Source organism: Bubalus bubalis, chromosome 5 (genome assembly GCF_019923935.1).
Source record: "Bubalus bubalis isolate 160015118507 breed Murrah chromosome 5, NDDB_SH_1, whole genome shotgun sequence".
In the NCBI taxonomy this organism is placed as follows: Eukaryota; Metazoa; Chordata; class Mammalia; order Artiodactyla; family Bovidae; genus Bubalus; species Bubalus bubalis.
The window spans coordinates 53,816,377-53,827,842 of NC_059161.1; positions in this window are offsets into that span (position 1 = coordinate 53,816,377).

The following is an 11,466-nucleotide window of genomic DNA, read 5'->3' on the forward strand; positions in this document are numbered from 1 at the left end:
ATGGTTGCTATGACATTAGAGCTTTAATGTTTTCACTGTAATAACAAAATGGTAATTATGTGAAGCAAAGGATATGTTCACTAACTTTATTGTGGTAAATATTTTGTAGTAGTATACGTGCATCAATCTGTAAACCTAAAATTTACAGAATGTTATAAAGAAAGCTGAGCACTGAAGAATTGATACTTTTGAACTGTGGTGCTGGAGAAGACTCTTGAGAGTCCCTTGGACTGCAAGGAAATCAAACCAGTCAAACCTAAAAGAAATCAATCCTGAATATTCATTGGAAGGACTGATGCAAAAGCTGAAGCTCCAGTACTTTGGCCACCTGATGCGAAGAACTGACTCACTGGAAAAGACCCTGATGCTGGGGAAGATTGAAGGCGTGAGAAGAAGGGGATGGCAGAGGATGAGATGGCTGGATGGCATCACCGACGCGATGGACATGAGTTTGAGCAAGCTCCAGGAGTTGGTGATGGACAGAGAAGCCTGGCGTGCTGCAGTCCATGGGGTCGCAAAGAGTCAGACACGAGTGAGCCACTGAACTGACTGATATATGACTTATGTCTCATAAAATTGGAGGAAAAAGTAGCAAGGGGCTAGGGATGGAGAAAGATGTACTATGCTAACACTAATCAAAAGAAAGCAGGGGAAGCTATATTAATTTCAGACAGAGCCATCTTCAGAACAAGAAAAATGATCAGAGATAAGGGAGAGCACCACATGGTGATAAAAGTTCAATTCTCCAAGAAGACACAACCATCTTTAATGTGTATGCACCTAACAACAGAGCATCAAAATATGTGAGTCAAAGTTGACAGAAATGCAAGGAGAAATAAATGACTTTACTATTATAGTTGGTGTGCTCAGTCGCATTCTCCTCTTTGCAATTCTGTGAATAGCCCACCAGACTCCTCTGCCTGTGGAATCTTCCTGGCAAGAATACTGGAGTGGGTTGACATGCCCTCCTCCGGGTGATCTTCCTGACCCAGGAATCGAACCCATGTTTCCTGCATCTCCTGCACTGCAGGCAGATTCTTTACACTGAGCTGCCAAAGACCTCAACAACTCTCCAACAGAAATAGCTTCAGCAAGCAGAAAATCAGTAAGGACATAGCTGAGTTCAACAATACCATCAACCAAGTATATGTAATTGATATCTAAGGTGATTTCATCTGAGAGCAGAATACACATTTTCTTCTCAAATTGAACTGTTCCCTCACTTTCAGGGGGCTTCCCTGATAGCTCAGTTGGTAAAGAATCTTCCTGCAATGCAGGAGACACCAGTTGGATACCTGGGTCAGGAAGATCCACTGGAGAAGGGATGGGCTACCCACTCCAGTATTCTTGGGCTTCTCTTGTGGCTCAGCTGGTAAAGAATACGTCTGGAATGTGGGAGAACTGGGTTTGATCCTTGGGTTGGGAAGATCCCATGGAGAAGGGAAAGGCTACCTGTTGTAGAAACCAGTACTCGAAAAACCAAGCACCACACTCAGAGAGTTGGAGAACTCAGGTTTATTATGCTGGTGGGCCCATAGGAGTTAACACTCCAAGCTCTGAGCCCCAAACAAAGGGGTTACAGAGTTTTTATACATGGACAGGCATGATTAAGCAGGTTTGCGGGTTTGTAGGGGCTAGGGCGATTGCACAGAGCAGGACAAGGGTGAGTGATATAAGCTCCAGTTCCTAGTGTTATGAGTCCCCACTTTCTGAGACCTGCGTGATCCAGACTTTGCAAGGAACAAGCTGAGTTACAGAGGCAGAAGGAGCAGGTTATGTAAAAAATTTAACTTTTCCTCTTCACTCCCCACTCTTGATGCTTCTATCACTCATTGTAGAAAGCATCATCTCACGTTTTGGTAAGACATTCAGAGATCCCCCTCAATATAGGGGGCTATATTGAGCTATTACCATTTGTAACTTTATGGATTCAATTTGAGAGGTTATGAACTGGGTAATAGCTTTGAGAATACAAGGGCCAGACAAGAGCGCTGCAAAGAACATGAAGAGAGGATCAGTTAAAGGGAGAAGCCACAATGCCCAGCTCCAGATATTGTTCCAGTTACCCCAGGAATTTGCTAGTTCTTCTTTCCTCTTCATGATTCATTCCCTTAGCTGTTGGGCCATGTCCCTGACTATTCCTGATTGGTTTACATAAAAGCAGTATTCTTCATTTAAGAAGAGGCAGAGTCCTCCCTTTTCAGCTGGCAGTAGGTCTAGCCCTCTCCTATTCTGTAAAACCACCTCAGCCAGGGAATCTAGTTGGTCCTGTAAGGCCACTAAAGATTTGGCAACTCTCTCAATATCGTCTGTGAAATCCTTGGATAGTGTATGGCAGAAGGTAGTTGATGAAGCAATTCCTCCTATTCCCATTCCTATACCAGCCATAATTCCCAGACCAATTCAGTTCCGTTCAGTCGCTCAGTCGTGTCCGACTCTTTGTGACCCCATGAATCGCAGCACGCCGGGCCCCCCTGTCCATCACCAACTCCCGGAGTTCACTCAAACTCATGTCCATCGAGTTAGTGATGCCATCCAGCCATGTCATCCTCTGTCGTCCCCTTCTCCTCCTGCCCTCAATCCCTCCCAGCATCAGAGTCTTTTCCAATGAGTCAACTCTTCACATGAGGTGGCCAAAGTACTGGAGTTTCAGCTTCAGCATCAGTCCTTCCAAAGAACACCCAGGACTGATCTCCTTTAGAATGGACTGGTTGGATCTCCTTGCAGTCCAAGGGACTCTCAAGAGTCTTCTCCAACACCACAGTTCAAAAGCATCAATTCTTCTGCACTCAGCTTTCTTTATAGTCCAACTCTCACATCCATACATGACCACTGGAAAAACCATAGCCTTGACTAGACAGACCTTTGTTGGCAAAGTAATGTCTCTGCTTTTTTCCTTCCAAGGAGTAAGCGTCTTTTAATTTCACGGCTGCAATCACCAGACCAATTAGTAGGGGTATACACTGGCTGGCTCTTTTTGACCACATGTGCGCTGTCAGAGGTATGGCGAGAGTCCAGTTGTTAGGGACAATGTTCATCTGGGGAATGAGGAAAGCTAATGTGCAGATACCCATCCGGTTGATTGGCAGATGTAAGTAAGCATTTGTCCAAACAAATAAAAGGCCTTGATGAGGGCGGCACCATATTGTGTTTGTGGGGGGATGAGTGAGCCACTCACCTTTTAAAGTTTTATTACATTGGTCCCTGGTTAAATTGCCTACAGGTTCAGTTCCTCCATCATTTGTAAAGCATTCTGGAGCCTTTTGAGTTAACTCAATTGGCCTTAAGATTGGCCCTTGTAAGGGTGGATCTATAGGAGTTCCCATGGCTGTTGCATTATTTAATGGTACTGGTGTGGCTAAATTCCATGGAGCTCCTAAGGATAAGCAAAGTCAGCAATCCCTGGCCAGCTGGGGGTTGGTGTCATTAAAAAGGCGATGAGTTGTGTTGAGAACATGGTATACAGACAAGAGTCTAAGGGGGAGTTGACTCTGTAACCTGGGTCATGCTGCTCAGTGTTACCTGAGGGTAACACTAGCAAAGCAGCCTGCACATAACAGATAACTGAACACTAGCAAAAGGTTTTCTCCCCATCTTTGGGTTGTCACGGCTATAGCAACTGAGCCTATCGTGAAGGGGGGGACGGGGGCGGGGTCAGCTATGCTGTGAGTGATTTAGTTAGTAGGGAGAGTTGATCATACTGTTGCTACTGCTGCTAAGTCACTTCAGTTGTGTCTGACTCTGTGCAACCCCATAGACAGCAGCCCACCAGGCTCCCCCATCCCTGGGATTCTCCAGGCAAGAACACTGGAGTGGGTTGCCATTTCCTTCTCCAATGCATGAAAGTGAAAAGTGAAAGTGAAGTCGCTCAGTCGTGTCCAACCCTTAGCAACCTCATGGACTGCAGCCTACCAGGCCCCTCCGTCCATGGGATTTTCCAGGCAAGAGTTCTGGAGTGGGGTGCCATTGTCTTCTCTGAGAATCGATCATCAGATCAGATCAGTTGCTCAGTCGTGTCTGACTCTTTGCGACCCCATGAATCACAGCACACCAGGCCTCCCTGTCCATTACCAACTCCTGGAGTTCACTCAGACTCATGTCCATTGAGTCGAAACATCTAATAAGAATGAGGCTTCCCCACTACGGTGAGGTAACAGACAGCTAACCGGGGCTCAGTGTCTTTAGTGGGTGAAGACCTTTGTTTTTGGAACCAGACCTTGAGGGGATTTTCGGGGTCCTGAACTGTTTTCCAGTTGTCCTCATTACAGGAAGCCACTGCCTTCTTGACTGGTGTGGTGGATCCAAGGGATGACACCTGTAACCGTGAGAGCAGTAGGGGTTGTCAGGACGACTGTGAGAAGGCCTGTCCAAACTGGCTGAAGTGGTTCTTTTTTCCAGTGTTTAACTCATACCTCATCTCCTGGCTTATAGGGATGAACCCAATTTCCCAATGGAATGGGTGTCCTTTTTAAGGTTTCTCGGGAGAAATGGTGGAAGACTTTTCCCAGGGCCTGTAGGTGTTGAGACATCCCCAGGTCAGCTAGTTGTTGGTGGTCTCCCTTGAGCTTTTCTATCACTGGGGGTGGTCTCCCGTATAAGATCTCAAAGGGAGACTAGCCTGAGGACCTCGGGGTGCCTTTATGGAGGGCGGTAAGAGTCCACAGAATGATAAGGCAGCTTGTTCTAGTGCTGTCTGGGTGTTGGCCGGGGGATATTCTTGTCATACAACTACTTGGAGAAACAAATTTAACAAGAAAGTTAAAGATACATGGCCCAAAGATTAATAGAAGTAGGAAAGCTGAGGAGGGGCTAGCCAGGAGAACCAGATCCAGACATTGATTTGTGACATTAGTGTTTCTCTAGGTTTGGAAGATGCAAGAATTTGGACTCACAAAAATCTTTACCTGAAAACATCTGACTATCTGAAGGCCTGGTTTTTTTGTTTGTTTGTTTTTGTTTTTTCCAGAGTACTTAGTGCCTTATTTTTTTGTCTCCATCCTGAACTCCTTTCAAGGGGGTGTTGAAGGTCAACATCTTGTAGTGGTCATGATTTAATTTTTGTAGAGGCAGCTGGCAAGGGCCAACTTTCAGTCAGCAGGGCCCCTTCATAGCCACATATTTGACTGTGTCTTGTGGGTATTTCATGGTCATTGTGTCCCGTGGTGCTGGGAAGGCTCATTTCCAGGTCTAACAAAGATTCTATTGACAGGCCACTCACATGTGTTGTCACTGGACCAGACCTTGTAAGTAGCAAAAATCTCTGGACCATACCTGTCTTACTAGCCTCTTGGTCCAGGAAAATATTTCCTCTTGTTGCTTCTTCCCATATCTAGAGTTACATTATTACAATTATTGATCTCATATGGAACTGCATATCAGCATTTTATCACAGGCTCAGTCACACATTTGGTAACATAAGAAATAATCTTTTGAAACAATCTACCTAGAAAATAATATAGCTAGCAGTTATTAGTAAAGTCACAAGCAAGAATTTAAGTCAAAAACTTTCATTGGGTATAGCCTGGTATTCCCCAGGTCAGTTGACTCAGTTAAATGATTATGCTGCTGCTGCTGCTTGCTTAGTCACTTCAGTTGTGTCCGACTCTGTGCAACCCCATAGACGGCAGCCCACTAGGCTCCTCTGTCCCTGGGATTCTCCAGGCAAGAACACTGGAGTGGGTTGCCATTTCCTTCTCCAATGCATGAAAGTGTAAAGTGAAAGTGAAGTCGCTCAGTCGTGCCCGACTCTTAGCGACCCCATGGACTGCAGCTTACCAGACTCCTCCGTCCATGGGATTTTCCAGGCAAGAGTACTGGAGTGGGTTGCCATTGCCTTCTCTGTAAACGATTATAGCTAAGTGTTAATCTCCTGGTTGTATATCATGGAGCATCTGACTTTTATCCAAAGACTGGTTACTGACATAAGCTTTAGAAATAATCTTAGAGTATCCTTTTTAATAACTTAATTAAACCTTTTAGCAATATAATATAACAAGGAACTATTTCAGAAGTGTCTTAGTAAGCACAGACCTTAATTAGCAAAACTAGGACTTAATATTCAGTGAAACATAATTTTTTCTTTTCTTTTTTTTTTGAAGAACTCATTGTAAAGGCATTAACACTGTAGCCAGGGAAGGCTTTAACCCATCAAATAAAAATGAGGTCTGTCAGGGAGCCAGGAAAAGCCAAGCTACTGTCTTGGATTTCCCATAGCCCTAGCTCTTTGATTTTTAGCTGTTGTTTATCCATTTTTAATTTCCTGATTTAGGAGCAGACTATTACCATGTTTTAAGAACATCAAGATAGCAAAAGTCTAACCGTGAGGGATTATTTTTTTATAGAAGCAGAATGAGCTTTGTCTACATGTACCGTAATCTTAAATAATGTTTATTTACTTTACCAAAGTAACAAAAAGATTTTAAAAACAAATATAAATCACTTAAAGGCAAAGAAATTCATAATCTGTTATCAAAAGCTGCATTCTAAGAAAACTTCATTCTCTAAACAGAAAGAAGACCAAATTCCAGTCTGGTACCAGCTTACTGTTAATAACAAAATTTTTTTATCTGCTTAATCTTAGAAAGTCTTTTCATATATTTTGAAAAACTAGTAGTATTCTTCTAAAGGCATGAGAGTAAAACCATAGGAGGCATGTTTAAAATCTGGTTCTATTGCAACTGATAAAGAAACCTGTTCATAACACTTTAATATGATAACTAGAATTATAATTGTATTTTATCATGGCATATCAGATCTATATGAATTTCACATAATTTTAGGGTATCTATATTGTAACATCAACCATACAGTATAACCTGAAAAGATTTATCACCCCTTCAACAGTACTTCTCATATAATTTAACATATCCAATGAACACAGGTAGCTTAATAGCTCTTTGGGATGTTTCAGGGGCCCTCTGGAAGCATCCCAAAGTTAGCTGGAAGTCAAGTTATTTGGAAGTTTTGTTGATAAATATCAAAAAGGTTTATAACACTTAGTTAGGTAGGATCATATAAGTTACTGTGAAATAATAGTTATTCACTTAGCCAAAGTTAACAAAAGATTTCAAAGGTAAATATAGAACAGATCAATTAAGAGGTAAAGAAACTTAAATCTATTATTAAAAGCAGTTCAGCATCTGAAGAAAGTATGTCCTCTTAACAGAGAGAAAGGCCAAATTCAAGTTTTTGCACCAGCTTACTTTAAACTCATTTAGGTAAACTTAACTAAATTTATTTTAAACTTAATCCATGCGCAAAACTTTTTTTCAGGGTCCACTTTCCACAAACCTTTTAATTACTTTCTGTAACAGCCACCTGTAAGTCAGATCTACTTTCTTTTCCCTTTATAAAATGTAATTTTATTCCTATACCTTCTTTATTAAAAGCATACATCCCACTTCCTTATTAGATTAGCAAACAAACATTAATACTAGATATTTAATATTGAATATTTCCAAGTTTATGTGAATCTGAAATTTATTTAGGTTAATTTTTCTTGTATTTAGAATTGTTTGATTTGTAAGTACTTACTTTTCTTTAGGCCAATTAAATTAGAACCCATTTACAACGTAAACAATATTATCAGAAAAAAACAAAAGACATACACTGAGACATACATAAATCCAGACAGACAGACTGACAGAGATCTTATAGTTTTTTGTTTTGAGATTTAAAATATCTCTTTGACCCTTTTTTTTCTTTGCTTGAAGTTCTAATTTGCCCAAGGCTGAGGTTTCAGGCAAAGTTGGCTGTGTATTTCAAGGACATGGAAAGGGTTAACTTCAAGCTTTTTCCTAGGCAGGCCTTTTAACAAGCTGCTGCTGCTGCTAAGTTGCTTCAGTAGTGTCCGACTCTGTGCGACCCCATAGACAGCGGCCCACCGTAGTTTTTAATTGCATATGCAAAAAGAATTGGTTTTGCAGTTTCCAAGAAGAAAAATTTCTCTCGCTCTGTTCAATCAGCAACCACACACTCACAATCATTCAGAGGCTATCACAATGCCTCCTTTCTCCCGAGTCTTCAGGTTTCCTTAACTGTTGTTCCCTTCCTGGGAGCTCCAGGGAGGTTATCAGTCACAATACCTCCCTTCTCCCGGGTCCCCAGTTCTCACTATCTGATGTTCCCTTCCTGGGAGCCCAAGGAGGTGATCAGTCTCCTCTTCTGCCCGTTGGGGTAGGTCCTCACTGGTAACTGGCCCTGGAGCTTTACCTTATCCTGTGGCCATTCCTGGTGAATTGGTCCGTCCCTCCAGTGAGTCCATTCGGGGCTTGGCCATCTGGAGAGTCGGAACATGGGTCCAAAAGAGAACCCGGAATACCGTCAGGTGGTGTGCCTCCTCCTTCTTCTCAGGGTTCCTTCACTCCAGCCCGGCTGAGCCACCAGTCCAGTGACTCAAGGGGCCGGCGTGGTTGGACTCTTGCTGGGGCCTCCAAAAATGTTGTAGAAACCAAGCATCACACTCAGAGAGTTGGAGAACTCAGGTTTATTATGCTGGCGGGCCCAGAGGATAAAGCTCTGAGCCCCAGACAAAGGGGTTACAGAGTTTTTATACATGGACAGGCATGATTAAGTGGGTTTGCAGTTTTGTAGGGGCTAGGGCAATTGCAAAGAGCAGGACAAGGGTAAGTGAGATAAGCTCCAGTTCCTAGTATTGTGAGTCCCCACTTTCTGAGACCTACGTGATTCAGACTTTGCAAGGAGCAAGCTGAGTTACAGAGACATAAGGAGCAGGAGGTTATGTAAAAATTTTAACTTTTCTTCTTCATACCCCTCCAGTATTCTGGCCTGGAGAATTCCATGGACAGTCCATGGGGTCACAAAGAGGCAGACACAACTGAACAACTTTCACTTCACTTTCTCACTTGCTGGATGGCTCCCTTCAGTAGATTCCAGCGTAAGGATGTGAGTGCCCTCTAAGTTGCTTCAGTCGTGTCCGACCCTTTGCAACCCTATGGACTGCGGCCCACCAGGCAACTCTGTCCGTGGGATTCTCCAGGAAAAATTACTGGAGTGGGTTGCCATTTCCTATTCCAGGGGATCTTCCCAACCCAGGGATCAAATTCACGTCTCTTATGTCTCCTGCATTGGCAGGCAGGTTCTTTACTACTAGTGCCACCTGGGAAGCCCCCAGAGAAAGGATATATGAATGTAAGGCTACATGGAAACTTAGTATATCTAGCTTTTTACTAACTATAGCTAGTAAGACTAGCATTTTACCCCTACCTTGACTGATACTTTGAATTAGTACAGAATTATAGGTTGAAATTATTTTCCAGAATAATTTTGACAGCATTGTATTACTGAACACATTGAAAATTTTCTGCCATTCTAAAATTTTTGACACTCTGGATGCATCTTGTCTGTTCTCCCTGAAAGATGTAGGATCTTCTCTTAGCCTCAACATTCTGAAATGTCATAATAACATGTCTTCTTCATTGTTCAAGGCATTCAGTAGGCTTATTGAATTTAAATACCCATGCCTTCCAGTTCTGATCATTTAAAGGTTGCTTCTTTGATTGTTACTTTTTATTTCTGCTTTCTCCCTTCTAGGTTCATAAAACTCCTTTTAGTTATACACTGGGACCTCCTAGATTGAGGAATATTTCCTCTCCTCTTTTCATCCCTGTGTATTTTTTGTTTTACTTTCTATAAGAATTTCTCCACTTTACCTTATAAACATTCTAATGAAGTCTATAATATTATATTTTTACTTATGAGATTCTTTTTGTCCTCTGATTGTTCTGTTTTACAGCACCCTCTTCTTATTTCAGTGATACAGTATCTTCCCCTTTCTGTGTGCATGCCAAGTCACTTCAGTCATGTCTGACTCTTTGCAACCCCATGGACTGTAGCCCACCAGGCTCCTCCATCCATGGAATTCTCCAGGCAAGAATACTGGAGTGGGTTACCATGCCCTCCTCCAGGGGATCTTCCTGATCCAGGGATTGAACCCAAGTCACCTGCAGCTCCTGCATTGCAGGAGGATTCTTTACCTGCAATGAGCCACTAGGGAATCCCCTTCCCATTTTTACAAGAGTATAAGTTTTGAAGTACTTGAAATACCTTGCTCTGTGCTTTGCCTTTGTTTCTTCTATTTTTTCCACCATTACTTTGTTTTGATCTGTAATTCACTGTGCAAGCAAATTTTGGTTCCTGACAGTCTTTTCATGTGTTAAATTAAAAAAAAAAAAAAACAATAAAATGTGGTTGGAGAAATTCCCTGGCTCTTCAGTGGTTGGAACTCTGCATTTTCACTGCCGATGGCCCAGATTCGATCCCTGGTCAGGGAATTAAGATCCCACAAGCCACACAGTATGGCCAAAAAACAAAACAAAAGAAATAAGAAGGTAGTGGGAAGCTCAGTGTGGATGAGCAGGACTGGTTGGTTAATGGTTTCATTGTATGTTGCTCAGTGGTGACCCAGTTGATCAGTAGTTGACCCTCACCTCCTCAAATATGGATCTTTTCCAGAGGGCCCTTCAGTTACTCCAGAAAAAAGCTTACCTACAGGAGTACAAACCAGGCTGCCAGTGTTCTGAAAGACAAATGGGGAAATGGAACTGTGGTTTCATATTCAAAGACTTTCACTTAATCTTGTTTTCAGTGTTGGCCTTTCTGTTCTCTGCTATGACTAGTCAGTACAAGAAGGAAAGAAAAAGTACTTGCAGGCTAAAAAGGAGGGTATTGATTTTGTCTATATCGATTGTCTTATTAACAAGATTGAAAGACACAAAGTCAATACACAAGAACCAATTGCATTTTTATATACTACTGGGGTTTCCCAGGTGGTGCTGGTGGTAAAGAATCTGGCTGCCAATGCAGACGACAAAAAAGACGTGAAGATCCCTGGGTCAAGAAGATCCCCTGGAACATGGAAGCAACCTAGACGTCCATCAGTGGACGAATGGATAAGAAAGCAGTGGTACATATACACAATGGAGTATTACTCAGCCATTAAAAAGAATACATCTGAATCAGTTCTAATGAGGTGGATGAAACTGGAGCCTATTATACAGAGTGAAGTAAGCCAAAAAGAAAAACACCAGTATAGTATACTAACGCATATATATGGAATTTAGAAAGATGGTAACAATAACCCTGTATGTGAGACAGCAAAAGAGACACAGATATAAAGAACAGACTTTTGGACTCTGTGGGAGAGGGAGAGGGTGGGATGATTTGGGAGAATGGCATTGAAACATGTATAATATCATATATGAAACGAATCACCAGTCCAGGTTCGATGCAGGATACAGGATGCTTGGGGCTGGTGCACTGGGATGACCCAGAGGGATGGTACAGGGAGGGAGATGGGAGGGGGGTTCAGGATGGGGAACACATGTACACCCGTGGCAGATTCATGTTGATGTATGGCAAAACCAATACGATACTGTAAAGTAAAGAAAATAAATCCTAAAAAAAAAAAAAAAGGAAGAAGATCCCCTGGAATCAGAAGTGGCAACC